The 19247-nt window shown below is 52.3% G+C and overlaps 1 protein-coding gene across 1 annotated transcript in view; it reads right to left on the bottom strand.

Annotated features, from left to right (window-relative positions):
- Positions 1-11193, bottom strand: part of IL21R (interleukin 21 receptor) — a 47763-nt gene extending 36570 nt beyond the window's left edge. Inside the window, exons 1-2 of the mRNA XM_075899961.1 lie at positions 11156-11193; positions 9273-9351 (exon numbers count right to left, since the gene is read on the bottom strand). The gene's annotated coding sequence lies outside the window, so the exon portion shown is untranslated. The remainder of the gene's footprint in view (positions 1-9272; positions 9352-11155) is intronic.
- Between the last annotated feature and the right edge of the window lie 8054 nt (positions 11194-19247).

Below are 19247 nucleotides of genomic sequence, written 5' to 3'. Positions count from 1 at the left end.
GCCCCTCAGCACCCCAACCCTCATCACTGCAGTGCCCCAGTAAGCTCAGCCCCCCCAGCCCTCACCAGTCCAGCCCCGTCAGACCCCATCGGCTCAGCCCCTCAGCACCCCAACCCTCATCAATGAAGTGCCCCAGTAAGCTCAGCCCCCCCAGTTCCCACCAGTCCAGCCCCGTCAGACCCCATCGGCTCAGCCCCTCAGCACCCCAACCCTCATCACTGCAGTGCCCCAGTAAGCTCAGCCCCCCCAGTCCTCACCAGTCCAGCCCCGTCAGACCTCATCGGCTCAGCCCCTCAGCACCCCAACCCTCATCACTGAAGTGCCCCAGTAAGCTCAGCCCCCCAGTTCCCACCAGTCCAGCCCCGTCAGACCCCATTGGCTCAGCCCCTCAGCACCCCAACCCTCATCACTGAAGTGCCACAGTAAGCTCAGCCCCCCTCCAGTCTAGCCCCCCCCCCAAGCCTGGGAGCTGCAGGCGGAGGGGCCGAGGAGCTGCCCCAAGCAGTTAGTGCCTTCCTGCGAGAAGATGCGGCAGTTGCTATGGGGCAGAGGGCTGTTTGGAGCAGCTCTGATTGGTTATCTGCCCCATGCGACAGGCCGGGGGGGGGGTGAGCAACCAATCAGAGGGCCCAGCTTTGCTGGGATAGGCACTGCCTATAGGAATTCATGGCAGATGCCCTCCTGGCCTGCTGCTGCACTGGGGCGCCCCAGCCCCATGCGCTGTGCCCAGGGCCTGGGGAGCCCTGCAGCTGACACTCGCCCCATTGCGATGGTTAGTGCAGCACACCAGCAGTTCTGTATTTAGTTAGGAGGGGGTTAGCTAAATGGAGGGGAATGCCAGGGCTTGGAGATACAAAAGGGCAAGGACTGAGGGGAACCCTTGTGGTGCCTGGTGGGTGCTCCAAAACTGATAAGGGAAGCTAAAGACAGGCAACACCCTTGTCCTGTGGGGCTAAGGATAAGAGGCAGCAGTGTTAAAACACATTGGTGTAACGCCCCTTTCCCTCCCTGCCTCAGGAGCAGGCAACGCTCACCCACGTGCCTCGATGCCTGCTATGGTGACATTAAAGGAGATCCTGAGTATCCCAGGGCAGGTGTTGGACCCTCCTGGAATGAACCCATTCCCACAGCAATCTGTGGCTAGGCTCCAAGTCCAAACTTGCAATTCCAAGCAGACACGGAATGCGCTCAGTGCGACTTCACACCCTTTACAGGCCAGACCAAGGGTCAGTGTCACTCCTGCTCGAACCCCACACTGCGAGGTGAATAAAACCAATTCACAGAGCTAGTACAGCCTGAACCTCTCGAAACCAGCAACGTGTTCCTGGACCACAGAGCCCCAGTGGCCAGGAGTCTGGCAGCAGGAGGGCGGTGGGCTGGGAGCTCTGCTTTTATGGTCTTTATAAACATTTTGATTTGTCAAATCCCTAGTGATTGACTCAGAGCCACGGGCAGGCAGGTTCTGACCAGTTCCTGTTGCTCCCACTGTCAGTGCGTGAACCGATTTCTGTCCTTGCGTGGCGTGAACTGACGCACTTCCTGGCCCCTGCAGCCACAGAGGAGCTGTTGGATGGGGCAGGGACAGAGACATGGGAATGGGGTAGGTACTGATGGGCGTGGGGCATGGGCAGGGCTGGAGCAGTTAGTGTGTGTGAGAGGGATGGGGTGGTAGTGGGGCGAGTGAAGCAGGGATGAGGGAAGGTCTCGGAGTAGAAGTTGTTGGGTGGGGACGGAGGGGGGGCTGTTGCTGGTGGCTGGGGCAGAGCCGGGTGGGGTGGGATGGGGCTTTTGCCGTGGGCTAGGGCAGGTAGGGGTGGGCTGGCTGAACATTTGTGTATATTTTGGTTTTTCGCAGCGGTAGAACACTCTCATGGGGGGGGGGGGGGTTTCCTGCTGATGGGGCAGAGCGTGTTAAAAACAGCACAAGGGCCCAGGCCTGGGGCCAGGGATGGGAACTGCCCTTGGTATGCAGTGCTCCATGGACCAGCAGTGCCTGTGGCACGTGAACACAAGGATCAGCCTGGGGCGCGCCAAGGTCTCTGTACAAGTCCACACAACGGCGCCCACCCCTCAGCCCACGAGGGAGCTGGGACGAGGGACACAGACACCGCTTCTCTGGGAGCCCCAATTTCTGCCACTGCCAGCGCTGTGGGAGTCAGCTGGCAGAGAGGCCTTCGGCCTGGCCCAGGCAAGTGCCGTGAAGCCAAATGTTCCATCTCCACCCCACAGCGCACACCCGCCTAGAGACTGCACCGTGCATGTGGGTGGCGCCGACTCTTCCGCACCAAAGGCATCAGAGTTTCCATACTCAATACCACCCTCAGGAGAAGAAAAGGTACACGGCAGGGCTCAGAGGTGCAGACCTAACCCGCCATGTCCATCAAGTAGGCTGTCCGGCTGGGGCAGCTCAGACACACTCCCTGGGCTGTTAGCTTTGTGCTGCAGTGGCCAGTTCCATGGGAAAGGGGAAGTTTGTGGGGACTTGCGTTAGGAGAGATGCTGGCTCTGTTTGCTGTGGCAGAAGCCTCTGAATGGGGTGACAGGCATTTGTTTATGAGTAATTAGCAAGCCAAGACAATCCGTACTCTAAATGGTGCAATCACACCTTCGAGATAGGGCTTTGCTAATTAACGCAGCTGTCACGTTACTGGATTTTAAAGTGAGCAGGCAGATCACTGTTGCACCCACGGGAGGTGTTTGCCCCAAATTCTGTACACAGTGGACCACGGGAGGTGTCAGATGAAAGCGTGTGCTCTGCTGACTCTGTGTGTGCTACTCATGTGCTTGTGTGATGTCTGGATGTGGAGTTATGAACATGGGCTCTGTGCGGTCCTGGGAATGTTCTCTGTCTGGGAGGGGGAAATGGGCCTGGACCACCTACGGTGAGGAAGGATTGTTCAGTGACTGGCTGTGCTAGCTAGCACTGCTCCATGGACAATGGCTCTCAGGAGGGGCCGATACACACCTGAGGAATGGGTCTGGAAGCCTGCAGACTGGCCAGTGCCTCATGGCTGCTGACATGTGAAACACAGACAGGGCATTTGATCATGTGACCAGCTCCAATTTGGGAAACACCAGGAATATAAAAATCACATGAAGGCGTTTCCATCTTGTCTTCAATCTTGCTCCTAATTCCAGATGCATCCTTGCTAGGGACAGAGAGCCAGGAAGGATTGCTGACCCATCCTAATACAGGATGTGCACCAGAGACTTCTAAGCCAGCAGTTTGTAACATCTCTGCTAAGAGCCTGCATTAAGAACTTGGTGACTGGTGCATGTAACATATTCTCCTTAACAACCTTACTCTCCACGGTTATGTCTACACTAGCCCCCTAGTTCGAACTAGGCTGGTTAATGTAGGCAACCGGAGTTGCAAATGGAGCCCGGGATTTGAATTTCCCGGGCTTCATTTGCATGTTGCCGGGCGCCGCCATTTTTAAATGTCTGCTAGTTCGGACTCCGTGCCCGCGGCTACACGCGGCACGAACTAGGTAGTTCGGATTAGGCTTCCTATTCCGAACTACCGTTACTCCTCGTGGAACAAGGTGTACCAGTCGTTTGGAATAGGAAGCCTAGTCCGAACTACCTAGTTCGTGCCGCGTGTAGCCGTGGGCACGGAGTCCGAACTAGCGGACATTTAAAAATGGCGGCGCCCGGCAACATGCAAATGAAGCCTGGGAAATTCAAATCCCGGGCTTCATTTGCAACTCCGTTTGCCTACATTAACCACCCTAGTTTGAACTAGGGGGCTAGTGTAGACATACCCCACCTTTCCTTTCTTTTATTAATAAACCTTTAGATTTTAGCTTCTAAAGGATTGGCCCAGCATGCTCTTGTGGGTAGGATCTAAAGTGTAAATTGGCCTGGGACTGTAGTTGGTTCTTTGGGACTGGGAGGATCTGTTCGGAGTTGGTGAGATCAGGTTTTGTCTCCAGTTAGGGGCTGTAAGTAGCCCTGGTTTTGAGCAATTCGCCCTGAGCTGATGCCCTCAGTGGTGCCCAGACCCAGCCTGGTCCATCACAGCATCTAACTGTTAAGCTCATGATATGGTAAAACAATAGCTCTCCATATTTTCTTCCTGGAACAATGGAAATAACACAGTATGCTAAGCAACCATCATGTTTCTAAAAGTAACACCCCTGGCACCGTCTTTCAAGAGTCACATAATCTCTATATCTGTGAGGAAGATAATCTGCATATTACCAAAAATAATGAGGTAAAGTGACAGCAGAACAGCTGAGAGCTAAGTAACATCCTTCCACCGGAAGGAAACAGCAAAAGAAACCACTTGAAAGGCCAGGAAATTAGGTAAAATATGAATGAGCCTTGCAGAAAATGCAGAGGTGTTAGTCAGCAAAGCACATGCAAGAAAGCAGCAAAGCTGGGCAAGGAGACTAGTTAGTAAGGACAGTTGCTAAGAGGAGATGCAGCTAACATGGCCCATGTAGAGCAGCGCCTATGGAATTCCAGCCAGCTAGGAACCTGCTGCAGAAGCAGCGCCAGTGTTTTCACAGGAGTTCAAATGTAGGGGGCACTTCAAGATATAGATCTGAGGAGGTGAGAGCCGCTGAGGGCTGAGACTGTTGGGCTAAGTCGGGCTGTTTGGCACTGCAGCAAAAATGGAAAAATGTCTCTTGACCATTTTATTAGATTGAACTCAAGTTTTAAAATCACCACAGAAATGAAAGGGGGCTACTCAAGACCACTATGAGGCATCACATCTACATCCCTCTTGGTTTCTTGTAGTTTGCACAACTTTTTGGTGTTTACTTGTGTGTCCTTCGTGACATGCTCATGATTAGGTAGAAGGCGACGTCTTTCAGAACACAAAACCCTGCTCCATGAGGAAAAGGAACGCTCAGCTGTAGCTGTTGCGACTGCGAGTAGCAAGAGGAGAACTCCTGCTTCTTTCATCCCAGGAAATGTAGCACAAAAACGAGGTTGAACCACTAGGGATGATGATGATGAAGTTGAAGTTAAATCTTCATTTCTTCATCACTTGCATCTGTGTTCAAAATTCTCCATTCCACCCTGATCTCATCGCAGCCCATTGCAGGTAGCGCCTCACTCCACTCGGCTGTAGGTGTTTTTATGAGCCAGGCTATGTGGAGGCCAGAAACCACTATTGTAGATTTATAAGAACCAAGTCTATGTTCTTTTTCAACTGGCTTAAGAAAGACTTCTCCTCATCATTTAAGGAGTCAATGTAAGTACTTTCATTAGTCAACTTCTTGACTGAAGTCTTTGCTTCTGCCCACATGTTTTCAATTGATCATTCTAATCGATCCATGGGTAGCTTCTCTTGATGGACAAAGATCTATTACTGTTGCAGCATAAGCCAGTAATAACGGTTTCAGTAATTTTAAAACAACAGCCAAGAATTGCTTGGGAAAAAGGCAGCAGGTTTTCCCAGGCTGGACTAATTTGAACTTCAATCCCAGTGTATCTTCTATTTGTTTTAAAGACATTCAGTCCTTTTTGCTGAAAAAAAGTATAACAAAGCCATTACATTTATGGCATTTTGATGTCTTTTGAAGATTTTGCCTGAGTACTAGTGCTAGCTAGAGTAGATGTAGAGGCGAGATTGTGGTTACATTTTTCTCTGAACAAAGATTGTACTTTATAATGCCTTCCAGAGAACTTTGTAGCTCCATCAAATGCAGAAAAAGGCATCTCTTTGGGGTTGAGTTTCAAGTATTTAACTTTTCTAAGATATCAGAGATGCAACCGATGTGTCATCTATAACTTGAACATCTAGAATGGATCTACTGGCCTCCCATGGACATCAAGATAACCTATGCGATAACTTAACACTTGATGCCTATTTGCACCAGTGCATTCATCAGCCATCTATGCACATTTTTGGAATACAGTAGAAGTTATTCATTTTTTCAATGGCTGAATCTTTCACTATTGCACCAGATGTTTCTAGACAGTCAGCTGAGGTTTTTTCCCCACTCAGAAAGATAGCAAGCATGCATCAGTCTTGTTCAGAGCCAGTGCCCAACTTCAAGATTAAGAAGTGGCAACGCACTGAATACTGGCTTCCAATGTGATAGCTCTTGCTTAAACAGAAAGCATTAAGCAATAGCCATGCTGGTTCACAAAAACTGAGTTGTGTCTCCAGCATTCTTAACAGCCTCATTAAGTTCTTCTAAAATTGGCTTTGACAGTGACTGGCTTATAAAACTTCCCCATATTGGTGCAGTCCAGAGGCATGCTGTTTCGCAGCCTTTTCACATAAGTTGGAAGGACTGGCTTGACCGAGCAGTCTGGCAAACCAAGCTCCTCCACTTTTACTACATAAATGCCCACAGCTTGAATAATGTGCCCAATTCTGGTCACCCCATTTAAAAAAAGTTATATTGGAATTGGAAAAGACACAGAGAAGGGCAACAGAAATGATGAGAGGTAAGGAACAGCTTCCATGAGAGGAGAGATTAAAAAGACTGGGACTTTTGAGCTTGGAAAAGAGACGACTATGAGGAGCTATGACAGAGGCCTATAAAATATTGACTGGTGTGGACAAAATGAATAAGGAAGTGTAATTTACTCCCTCACTTAACACAAGAGTCAGGCATCACCCAATGACATGAATAGGCAGCGAGTTTAAAACAAACCAAAGCAAGTTTTTCTTCACACAGCCACCATCACCCATGGATCCTTTTGCCAGGAGATGTTGCGAAGGCCAAAATTATAACAGGGTTCAAACAAGAGCTAGATAAATCACGGAGGTCAGGTCCATCCATGGCTATTAGCCAGGCTGGGCAGCAATGCAACACTATGCCCCAAGTGTCCCTAGCCTCTGTGCACCAGATGTTGGGAATGGACAACAGGGGATGGATTCCCCAGCTCTGTCCATTCTCTCTGATGCAGCTGGAATAGCCACTGCCGGAAGACAGGCTATTGGGATCAACAGACCATTGGCCGGGCCCAGTATGGCCATTCTTACATCACAATGAATTCTAATACTTGAAAAGTTCATGCAGAACCCCTGACACCATGAGCTCCGGAGATGGCGATGATACGGGAGAACAACCTGGACAAAAATACATTTTAAAACTCTCGGCCTAGTAGGAGAGGCATGTTAATCTAGGTTTCCCAGTCACAAATCTAGGACTCTGGAGCGAAGTCACTAAACCACAGTCCAACAACGCCCTGCCCCCGTCGTTTGTCCTGCCACCCTTCACTCCACCCCTCGTCCCCGAGGCCCTGCTCTGTCACCGTCTCCTGCCACCTGCCCCTGTGACCTCCACAAATCCATCTCCCGATGCTCTCCGGGATGTCAGCCCTCGGCAGGGAGCCTTGCTGCTTGGGCAGGTGGGGCAGCCTTGCCCACAGAAACACTGTCCCAACTAGAGGTGAAGGAAGCTGGTGTGCCCTGGAGCGCTGCTGTGAGCACTCGGGGGTAGGGGCGTGGTGGGTGCTTCCAGCCCGACTTCTGGCGTCCTGCAGGCTGCTGCACCAGAAGCAGGCAGCCAGGCAGGTTCGAGGGGCTGGCTGTGGGGACACGTCTGGGACTGCCCAGCCCAGAGCCCCCGCTCCCCGCTGATATTTTGGGTGGTGGGCTGCAGCCACACCCTGGTTGCTGAGTGTTTTTTCTTTTTGTGGACTAGGAAGTAAGGCGAAGTTCCCAGTCTGCTCTGCTTTGACGGCCCAGGGAAGGGCGGGGGGAAGGACGCAGGCTGTGCGCCTTGCCTCACTCCCTAGTCAGCAAACAGAAAAACACCACTCGGGGGCAAGGTTGAGTGTGGCTGCAGTCCCCCTGGCCCCTGAAATGTTGCCTGAGTCCCCTGCACTCACCCAGCCCTCTGCCCTGAGCCCTCTCCTCCTATACCCCAACCTTGACTCGTGCATCCCCGCCACCAGCCTAACTCCTGCACCCTCCTCACACACCTGAACCCTCTGCCCTGACCCCTCTCCTCCTATACCCCAACCTTGACTCGTGCATCCTCGCCACCAGCCCTAACTCCTGCACCCTCCTCACACACCTGAACCCTCTGCCCTGAGCCCTCTCCTCCTATACCCCAACCTTGACTCGTGCATCCCCGCCACCAGCCCTAACTCCTGCACCCTCCTCACACACCTGAACCCTCTGCCCTGAGCCCTCTCCTCCTATACCCCAACCTTGACTCGTGCATCCTCGCCACCAGCCTAACTCCTGCACCCTCCTCACACACCTGAACCCTCTGCCCTGAGCCCTCTCCTCCTATATCCCAACCTTGACTCGTGCATCCCCGCCACCAGCCCTAACTCCTGCACCCTCCTCACACACCTGAACCCTCTGCCCTGAGCCCTCTCCTCCTATATCCCAACCTTGACTCGTGCATCCCCGCCACCAGCCTAACTCCTGCACCCTCCTCACACACCTGAACCCTCTGCCCTGAGCCCTCTCCTCCTATACCCCAACCTTGACTCTTGCATCCCCGCCACCAGCCCTAACTCCTGCACCCTCCTCACACACCTGAACCCTCTGCCCTGACCCCTCTCCTCCTATACCCCAACCTTGACTCGTGCATCCCCGCCACCAGCCCTAACTCCTGCACCCTCCTCACACACCTGAACCCTCTGCCCTGACCCCTCTCCTCCTATACCCCAACCTTGACTCGTGCATCCCCACCACCAGCCCTAACTCCTGCACCCTCCTCACACACCTGAACCCTCTGCCCTGAGCCCTCTCCTCCTATACCCCAACCTTGACTCGTGCATCCCCGCCACCAGCCTAACTCCTACACCCTCCTCACACACCTGAACCCTCTGCCCTGACCCCTCTCCTCCTATATCCCAACCTTGACTCGTGCATCCCCGCCACCAGCCCTAACTCCTGCACCCTCCTCACACACCTGAACCCTCTGCCCTGAGCCCTCTCCTCCTATACCCCAACCTTGACTCGTGCATCCCCGCCACCAGCCCTAACTCCTGCACCCTCCTCACACACCTGAACCCTCTGCCCTGACCCCTCTCCTCCTATATCCCAACCTTGACTCGTGCATCCCCGCCACCAGCCCTAACTCCTGCACCCTCCTCACACACCTGAACCCTCTGCCCTGAGCCCTCTCCTCCTATACCCCAACCTTGACTCGTGCATCCTCGCCACCAGCCTAACTCCTGCACCCTCCTCACACACCTGAACCCTCTGCCCTGAGCCCTCTCCTCCTATACACCAACCTTGACTCGTGCATCCCCGCCACCAGCCCTAACTCCTGCACCCTCCTCACACACCTGAACCCTCTGCCCTGACCCCTCCCTCTCCCACTCCACCCCACACTTACATTTCTTGCAGGTACTGTTGTATGGCCAGACCTCTCCTTCCCAGCCTCAGCCCTCCCACAGCTTGTGATAGGACAATACCTGTAAGAAATGTAAGTTACTTTCACCCCTGGTCCCAACAGGCCTAAGCCCTTAGTCCTGAGTATCAGGGATTTCAGCTCCAGCAGCCACTTAACAACCCAAAAGCCTCTCCATGGACCCTAATCAGCCCTGTCTCTAAAGGGGAGAGAGGGGCAGGTCAGATAGTGCCTGTGACTCACCCCACCCCTCCAAGAGAAACGTGTCCCACCCAATCGCTCTCTTCACCAGGACCTGGAATCCAATGTGCCTGCTTAGCGAGTGCAATTCTGCTGCGAGTGGCCAGTGCTTCGTTTGCAATGAGAGCGGTGCCCGGGCTCCAGCAAGTTCGTTATTTTTATAACTGAGGCGTAGGGCCCTACTAAGTTCACAGCCAGAAGAACACATCACAGACCACGAAATCTGGTCTTTTGTGGGCTTTTACAGCATATTATACAGACGTCACGGGGAAGACCAGTAATTCTCAAATTGGGCATCCTGACACAAAAGGGGGTTGAGGGGGTCACGGTGCTGCCCCCCTCACTTCTGCACGGCCTTCAGAGCTGGCTGACCAGCCAGTGGCGGCTGATGTCCAGGGCCCAGCTCTGAAGGCAGCCCCCCGCCAGCAGCAGTGCAGAAGGAAAAGTGGCAATACCACGCCAGGCCACCCTTACCTCTGTACTGCTGCTGGCAGCGGCTCTGCTTTCAGAGCTGGGATCCCGGCCAGCAGCCACCACTCTCCAGCTGCCCAGCTCTGAAGGCAGCCCCCCGCCAGCAGCAGTGCCGAAGGAATAGTTGCAGGGTCACAACCCCCCTCCCCCGCCCTGATCTGGTACAATAATCTCGCAACCCCACAACACCTTTTTAGGTCAGGGCCCCGATAACAACAACGCTCTGAAATTTCATATATAAATAGCTGAAATGATAAAATTTATGATTTTTTATGTGAAATTGGCCAAAATGGACCGTGACTTTGGTAGGGCCCGACTAGTGTAGCAAGCCCAGAGGTCCCAGGGCTATGACCTGCCTAGCACAAAGAAAGCACTGAAGGAGACCCCTCCTTCAGGCCGGCTAAGTACAGCTCTAATGCTCTTTAGTCATACAGTTGGGATAACCCAGCACCAGCCAGAATGGATCCCTGGGCAGCACAAGGATGCTGGATGCCTGGGCAGAATAGGTGAGTTCATGTAAGTCTGGTGCTGAAACCTCGGCTCATCACTAGCTCATTCAGACCTTGCTTCAAATAGTCCTTTGAAATCATTAGTAGGCCCATATCACCTGGACAAATGCACGAGCATTGTCACAAGTAGCAGCTGTGGGACGAGGCTAGGCTGCGCTCACACTTTTCAAAGCCATTCTGCTCTCAGGGACACGTATTTCTCACCGGCTGGCTATGCTGCTAACGCGTGCATTCGGTTCAATTCAAGGGCCCCAAACAACAAATAAACTCACAACACTGCATGTAATTGGGGAGGGGGCTGGAGAAATTCAGGGTGACCCCCTGCCTAGGAAGAGCTAGGGAAATCTCTGCACAGCACCATGCCCACCATACACGTGGCCATCGCTAAGGCCCTGTAGCTTTCCCTAAACAACCCTGCATTTCTGCATCCACATCTATTGGCAGAGGGAAAATTCCAAAGCAGGCGTCCCAACCCGGGCTCAGTAACTTGAGCAGCCGGCCCCACCTCCCTTCTCATGACCATGACACTGCGAATTGGCCCAAGCCCGAGCGATGCCTTTCTTCTCTGAACGTGCATTAGCCTGAATTCACCTCAGCCGAAGCCCTGGGGGTTACCCTTTGACTCCCTCCTGGGGGGAGAGGCCTTACCTCAGCAGAGGAGCGGTTGCCTCGCTCTGGCAGTTTGAGGGAGTTCTGTGGAGACACTTTCATTTTCTCTTAGGAAAGCACCGTGTCACCAACTAGTAAACAGAAACAGGCACGACTGAATGATTGTCCCCAGGCCCATATGGAACAGAAACCCCCTGGCCTGGCTCAGGGTTATCCCAGTTGCCCCACTGGAGGCAGGGCTGGATTTATGCACAAGCTAAGCTACCACTTAGGGCCTCAGATGATGAGGGTCTCTAAGTACTAAAGAATGGCTGGTGTTTAGCTGGATCCTTGCCGATGCACCAGTATAGATGAAAATAGAAGACCTAACTTCAGTACCGGGCAAATTAGTCAAAACAATAGTAAAGAATAAAATTGTGAAGCATGTAGAAGAACATAATTTGTTGGACAAAAGTCAACATGGCTTCTGTAAAGGGAAATCCTGTCTTACTAATCTGTTAGGGTATGTCTACACTACCCCGCTAGTTTGAACTAGCGGGGTAATGTAGGCATACCGCACTTGTTAATGAAGCCCGGGATTTGAATTTCCCGGGCTTCATTAGCATAAGCGGGGAGCCGCCATTTTTAAATCCCCGCTGCTTCGAACCCCGTGCAGCGCGGCTACACGGGGCTCGAACTAGGTAGTTCGGACTAGGGTGCCTATTCCGAACTACTGTTACTCCTCATGAAACGAGGTGTACCGGTAGTTCGGAATAGGCACCCTAGTCCGAACTACCTAGTTCGAGCCCCATGTAGCCGCGCTGCACGGGGTTCGAAGCAGCGGGGATTTAAAAATGGCGGCTCCCCGCTTATGCTAATGAAGCCCGGGAAATTCAAATCCCGGGCTTCATTAGCAAGTGCGGTATGCATACATTACCCCGCAAGTTCGAACTAGCGGGGTAGTGTAGACATACCCTTAGAGTTCTTTGAAGGGGTTAACAAACATGCAGACAAGGGGGATCCAGTAGATATAGTATAACCTGGATTTTCAGAAAGCCTTTGACAAGGTCCCTCACCAAAGGTTCTTGTGTAAATTACATGGCCATGGGATAAGAGGGAAGGTCCTTTCTTGGATTGAGAACTGGTTAAAAGACAGGAAACAAAGGGTAGGAATAAATGGTAAATTTTCAGTTTGGAGAGGGGTAACTAGTGGTGTACCCCGAGGGTCAGTCCTGGGACCAATCCTTTTCAACTTATTCATAAATGATCTGGAGAAAGGGGTAAGCAGTGAGGTAGTAAAGTTTGCAGATGATACCAAACTGTTTAGGATAGTCAAGACAGAAGCAGACTGTGAGGGACTCCAAGAAGATCTCACCAAACTGAGTGATTGGGCAACAAAACGGCAAATGAAATTTAATGTGGATAAGTGTAAAGTAATGCACATCGGGAAAAATAACCCCAACTATACGTACAGTATGATGGGGGCTAAATTGGCTACGACAAATCAGGAAAGAGATCTTGGAGTTATCATGGATAGTTCTCTGAAAACTTCCACACAGAGTGCAGCGGCGGTCAAAAAGGCAAATAGGATGCTAGGAATTATTAGGAAAGGGATAGAAAATAAGACCCAGAATATCTTACTGCCCCTGTATAAAGCTATGGTACGCCCACATCTTGAATACTGTGTACAGATGTGGTCTCCTCACCTCAAAAAAGATATTTTGGCCTTGGAAAGGGTTCAGAAAAGGGCAACTAAAATGATTAGGGGTTTGGAACGGGTCCCATATGAGGAGAGGTTAAAGCGACTGGGACTTTTCAGTTTAGAAAAGAGGAGACTGAGGGGGGATATGATAGAGGTCTATAAAATCATGAGTGGTGTGGAGAGGGCTGATAAAGAAAAGTTATTTATTAGTTCCCATAATAGAAGAACTAGAGGACACCAAATGAAATTAATGGGTAGCAGGTTTAAAACTAATAAAAGAAAGTTCTTCTTCACACAGCGTGTTATCAACCTGTGGAACTCCTTGCCAGAGGAGGCTGTGAAGGCTAGGACTATAACAGAGTTTAAAGAGAAGCTGGATAAATTCATGGAGGTTAGGTCCATAAAAGGCTATTAGCCAGGGGATAAAATGGTGTCCTTGGCCTCTGTTTGTCAGAGGCTGGAGAGGGATGGCAGGAGACAAATCACTTGATCATTGTCTTCAGTCCTCCCTCTCTGGGGCACCTGGTGCTGGCCACTGTCGGTAGACAGGCTACTGGGCTAGTTGGACCTTTGGTCTGACCCAGTACGGCCGTTCTTATGTTCTTATGTACCTGATTCTTTCTATTTCCACTGTCCTTTCTGGTAGAATAATACACATTGTTTTGGTAACACCACAGGTCTCTTACACTTGACCTAGCTTAGGGCCCAGCACATCTCAGTCTGGTCCTGGTCTGACGCAGGCAGCTGCTGTCCCATCAGGATGCTGCTGGTGAGCGAAGCCCATGGGCAGTGCAGCATGATGCCTGCTGCTGCCCGATCCAGGTCATGCCGGCTCCTTCAGAGCAGAGAAACCTCGCCCTTCTTCAGACACAGGCCGAGGCAGCCTTCTGCGCAGCCCGGCTGTGCGGCCCACTCACTCCGAAGTGGGACGGAGGAGACCTGTTGGATCCCAGCCTCCCAGAGCAGGATGGGTCTTCAGCATGTCTGCTGGAGCTTTGCCCCCCGACATGGGGCCCCCAGCCTTTCCCTAGGGGGCTACACCACAGCCCCGCAGTCTCAACATCAGAACATTGCTTAATCGCTGTCGGAGGGGTTTTGCTCGGGAGGCTTCAGGCAGGCAGCTGAAGCGCTCGGTGGGACTGGTGTGTGGCCTGTTCAGAGAGGTCACCAGTCTGGGGGCTGTAAGGAACCCCGGATTTGAGCAATTCGCCCTGAGCAGACGCCCTCAGCTGTGCCCAGACCAGCCTGGTCCGTCACAGTGGCATAGTCGGCAGGATCTGCAGATCTTGGTCAACTGAGGTTTGGATCAAGACCCCACGCTGTCTAAATTTGATTGTTGGTGTTGAGAGTTGGGTTGGTTAAAGAGCCCCTGCAATGAGCCAGCAACTATATGAGAGTCTGGACAAAAGGGCTCTGAGACTTTTGTGCTGGGAGAGAGGCATTATGTTTAGAGAAAGAGCCTCTAAATCAGAACTGGAATGTATGTTAGAAGCCGAAGATATGGCTGAAAGAGATTGGAAGCTAGTCGAAGAAATTGCTGGACTAAGGCAGGAGATGGAGCGAGAGCGGGCAAGATATGCAGAGGAGATGGCAGAACATGCAGAGAGAATGGAAGAGTTGGACAGACAAATCAATCAAGGCTGGGAAAAAGCTGCCGGATTTGAACTTCAACCCAAAAGAATTGAAGCACAAAAGGAACTGTGTCCTCCTGAAAGTTCGGTGTATGACCGTGTGGGCATGTGGGGTAATGTTGTAACACAGCCCCGAAGCATGTATGGGTTTTGTGAGGGGGGTACAGGTAACTCTGGGAAGCTTTCTGGGGCTAGTCAATCTTATTGTAACCAAAAGAAAAGTGTCTCTAAATGTTTGCCTGTGGCAGGTAGCCGTGAATCTGCGAGTGAGGCTTCTAAGGACCTGTCTAGTGCCTCAAAGGCGAGGCTGAAATCAACACCAGGGCGGAAAAAGCCCAGAAATTAGAGAACGTTTTCTGGGGCTGGTCAGTCTCACTGTAACCAAGGGGAAAGTGTCTCTACATGTGTGCCTGTGGCAGATGGCTGTGTGTCTGTGCAGGGGGCAGTGAGCCTGGGAGTGAGGGCCTGTCTGATGCCTCAGAGAACCAGGGCAGGAAGGGCCCAGAAATCAGGGAAATGTTTCTCTGAGGCAGCCTGGAGTGGCTGGCCAGAGTGAAGTTTTAGTTGAGGTGTTGGTGGCTGGTGAGGTTTGTGGAATTGGACCTGTACAAGGTGAAAAGGAGTGGTGTGAAGCACAGTGTGTGCAAGCTGGCGATTTGGCTGGTGGAAGTAGCAGTGGGGCAGTAAAGGAAGCTGTCTCAGTGTCTACCTGTATGCCTGAAATTAGCCAGGGGTGTTGGAACAAGGGAGAAACTGTCTCTGATTGTCTGTCTGTGTGTGGGGAAGAGTTTCTCCCTGTGTCTGAGGAAGATGCCCCACAGGCTGTGATGGCTGAGAACAGGGCTGCTGTCCCAGAGTTGGGTCTGGATATGGCTATGGCCCAGGAAGGGGGTGGCCCAAGTTTTGTTTCTGCTGGGGAGAAGGAGGCTGTGACTTGGGTAGATCCAGGCAGTGTCTGGCCTGGGCCCCAGAGATCAGACAGTTGTGGCACTGACGTTGTACTTGGTGCTGCTGTGTTGCTGGAGGATGGGGGAGCAACTCTGTGGCACCAGGGTGACCCCCGTAGCCAGGGCACAAGGGGAGAATGAGAGCATGTAAACCCTGGAGCGTAATGATGGTGTGGAAGTTTACAGCCATCTAGAGAGCTGCAAAGGGAGAGAAGGTGCCTCTGACCCTGTATCTTGTGAGTCTGTCTGTGTGCCTGAGACGGGATTGACTGTGAATCCACCTGAGGGGCCAGAGATGACCCAGAGAGTAAGGGAATCGCAGGAGGAGTTGGTTGTGACTCAGCAGGGCAAGGCTGCTGCAGAGCCAGAGAAGGGTGAACTGTTGCTTAACGAAGCTCATAGGGAAGAGAGTCCTGGCAGTGCTTGTAGCAAGCAGTTCGCTGTGACTGAGAGAGGTGACGATGCCTGGCTTGGAGAAGGCATTCAGGAGAAAGCTCTGCCTGTAAAGGGCAGCAGCTTGGTGTGTGAGGCACTTGTGTCAGTGCCTGATGGACAGAATTTGTTTGTTAGCAGTGACTCCATTGAATTGGGTTTAGAGAAACCCAGTGTGGATGATTATAAGGAGGTCTCAGAGGGACTGAGGGTTGTTCCAGATGAGGCAGGAACCGCCAGAGAATTGGAGCAGTCTGATGAACAACGGACTGTGTGTGACCAGCTTGCTGGGAAGTCAAGGGCTGTGTCTACACTGGCACCCCTTTCCGGAAAAGGGATGCTAATGAGACACTTCGGAATTGCAAATGCCGCGGGGGATTTAAATATCCCCCGCGGCATTTGCATGAACATGGCTGCCGCTTTTTTTTGGCTCGGGGTTTTGCCGGAGAAAAGCGCCAGTCTAGACGGGATCTTGCGGAAAATAAGCCCTTTTCCGGAAAGGGGTGCCAGTGTAGACACAGCCAGTGTGTATGGGACAGGATTATTCCAAGGTGAAGGAGGAGAGTGGGAAGTTAGTGTCTCCGATTCAGGGGAAGGACTGTGTAGCTAAGTATGCAGAGCAGAACAGCTGTGTGGTCACTCTCCCTAGGATGCAGGCGATGGCAGTTACGCTCCCATCTCTGGACACGGTGGACACTCATACTCAATCAGGGAAGTTGATATCTGGTTCCTTGTGCACCCTAAGCAGGCATGAATGGGGAGAGCTGCCCCAATTCCACACGGTTTCTTCCTGCTGGATAGACAGGGACAGAGAGGGGAAGGAGGGTGAGTCACAGAATGGACACATGCAGCCCTTCTTGCAGAACACTTATGGAAAGGTTAGTAGCCAGCTTTCTTCTTGGGGTGACTGCACTTCTCCATTTCAGTGTAGCTGGGGTCCAAACTGAAGTGGATTCGGACGCTAATTAAACAGGGATTGGAGGACCACTTGTTAAAATTTGATTGTTGGCGGATTGTATAGTCAGAGGCAAACAAATGTCCTGAAGACCAAGCTGCCACTTTCCAAATGTCAAATATGACGGTGTAGCTAGAAAGTCCACAAAAGCTGCTTAGGAGCTGGTTGAAGATCTAGCGCCCAATCTGGATGTGTCACATTAGCCAATAGGTTGCAATAGTGAAGACAACTGGAAATGTAAGATGAGGTCCTTAGAGTAGCCACTGGACAGCTATTCATTGTTTTTGCAAGTGTGATAAACAGTTGCACCAAAGCCGTAAAAGGCTTTTCCCAATCCAGCAAAAAAGCTAATGCCCTTCTAATGTCCAAGTGTGAAGCATTTCTTCACCCTGATGTCCATGAGGGTTTGGAAAGGTGATTGGTAAGGAGATCGCTCTGTTAATATGAAAACTGGAAACTATCTTAGTAAGAAACCTTGGCTGAGGACGAAGATAAACTTTATCTGCAAAGAAAACTGTTTACAATGGCTCAGATGCTACTGCCCTAAATTTCCTGGCCAACTTAAGAGCCACCAGAAATGCCACCTGCATAGAAAGGTGCAATAGGGACTTACCGGAGGGACACATTAGCTTTGCTAAGACTAGATTCCAGTTCCACAGGGAGACAGAATCCTATAATCCCCAAAAGCAGAATGCACACGCCACGCAGACAAGAATCACTACTCCCAGGAAGACAGATGAACTTTTCTTGATGGCTGGTCAGGATCAGGCCCCCTGGGTGACTCCAATTTCTGTGAGGTGTCATTGGCACAGGGGTGAGGTCTGGCTGCTCTGATCTTGGGGCTGTGCCCTGCAGTGGATTCCTAAAAACCTTCCTTTGGATCCCAGTTTATACAGTGACTCGAGTCCTGCTTAGCTACCTCAGGCAGCGATTGTATTGAAATGTTACTAACCAGTCCCAGCAGACTATGACAGGATGATCTCACCGCTCCTATCCCATCGCCTTATCGGAGCTGCACCCAGCAACAGTAACTACACACCAGACAGAAGCCATTGAAGAACCTGAGATCCTACAGACAGACAAACAGGGAAGCGGGGCCACAATGGCAGAGCAATAGGGAAACGAGGATTTCACAATCCCAGCTATTGGTAAGCCCAGGCAGCTCTCCTTTACGCCCGTTACAGGAGCCCAGGAGGTTCACTGGGGTCTGCTGAGAACGCTGCTCGGTTCTGGAATAACCTTGCGAATAAGCAGACCGATCCTCAGCAGAACAGCTAAGTCAAATTGTGCACAGGCCTATGGGACTTTTCCTGTCCTTCCTCGGGCGGGATGTCCAGAGCCAAAGCCCCCCTTCTAAGAACGCCTGAGAGGCTGTGTAACCGCCGGGGGCAGGGACACAGACTCCACCATGCGGCTGCCTCAGGGTGAGGCTCTCGGGGCAGATCCTGTTCCAGTGCCGCGGTGGGTAGCTTGGGAGACGGGTCCTGGGCTAGATCCCGAGGGGTGTGAATGGCTTCCACGTTCCTGATGCCCAGCAGAGCGAGCAGGACGTGGAGACACACTTGCCTGGGGGGACTCTCACGGGTTCCAGAAGGGCTCCCGACGCGGCGCTGCTCTCCGACAAGCAGGGAGGTTGGGTCGCCATGGTACGCGCCATTCTGGAACTGAGCCTGAAACCTGGGGCCGGGGGGCAGGCTCTTTCACAGGCTGCCAGGTGTGCCCAGGCTGAGACCCGGGAATCCAGAGGAGTCTGTACCCGCCAGCAGCACAGAGGGTCTAGCGTTAGCTGTACATCACCGCAGGGCCCGGCGATCCCCCGGGGAGCTGGGAGCGTTGTTACCGGCGGTGCCCAGGCCAGGTTGACTTCCCAGAAAGGTGGGACCAAGAGATTCAGCAACGTGCTCACAGCTGCTGCTGCCCCAGGAGCAGAGGGAGCCGGGCAGCTTTCTGCTCCTGTCACGGCAGGCCTGAGGGGACAGGAATGGAGCCGGCCTCCAACAAGCCTGAACTTGGGTCTGGAGTCAGAAGACTCCTGGGCAAGCGCCTCCTTTCTGAGGGCATCCCTGAGTCCCTGGTAGAGCTCAGCCTCTTCCCCACAGGTGTTGATATGTCCAGGGTCGAGTCTTTGAAGACTTGCAGCACCTCTTCTGTGGCACTGGTGAAACCGCTCTGCCTCTGGCGCCGGCCGGCCAGAGGAGTCACGTGGAGGCCTTTGGCGCTCAGACGGAGCGTGCAGAGCCTACACCGATAGCAGGCAGTGACGTCGGGCCACCCTGTCCTTTTGCATCAGTGCTTAAGCCCCTGTAGATACTGCACTGTCCCCCGGACGGTCACTAAGCAGCACAGGTTTGCCACAAGAGAGACTGGGCTTGAAGCATGGAGAACGAGGCCTACCTCTGGCAGTGACGCCCTTGCAGACGGGAGCTTGTGACAAACAAACCTTCTAATAGCAAAGCGACCTGGACCACACAGACTCTGCAAAACA

This window comes from Pelodiscus sinensis, chromosome 16, assembly GCF_049634645.1.
Source record: "Pelodiscus sinensis isolate JC-2024 chromosome 16, ASM4963464v1, whole genome shotgun sequence".
Classification (NCBI taxonomy): Eukaryota; Metazoa; Chordata; order Testudines; family Trionychidae; genus Pelodiscus; species Pelodiscus sinensis.
Note: the sequence above shows the minus strand (reverse complement) of the source record. Positions and strands in the feature narration are given on the sequence as shown.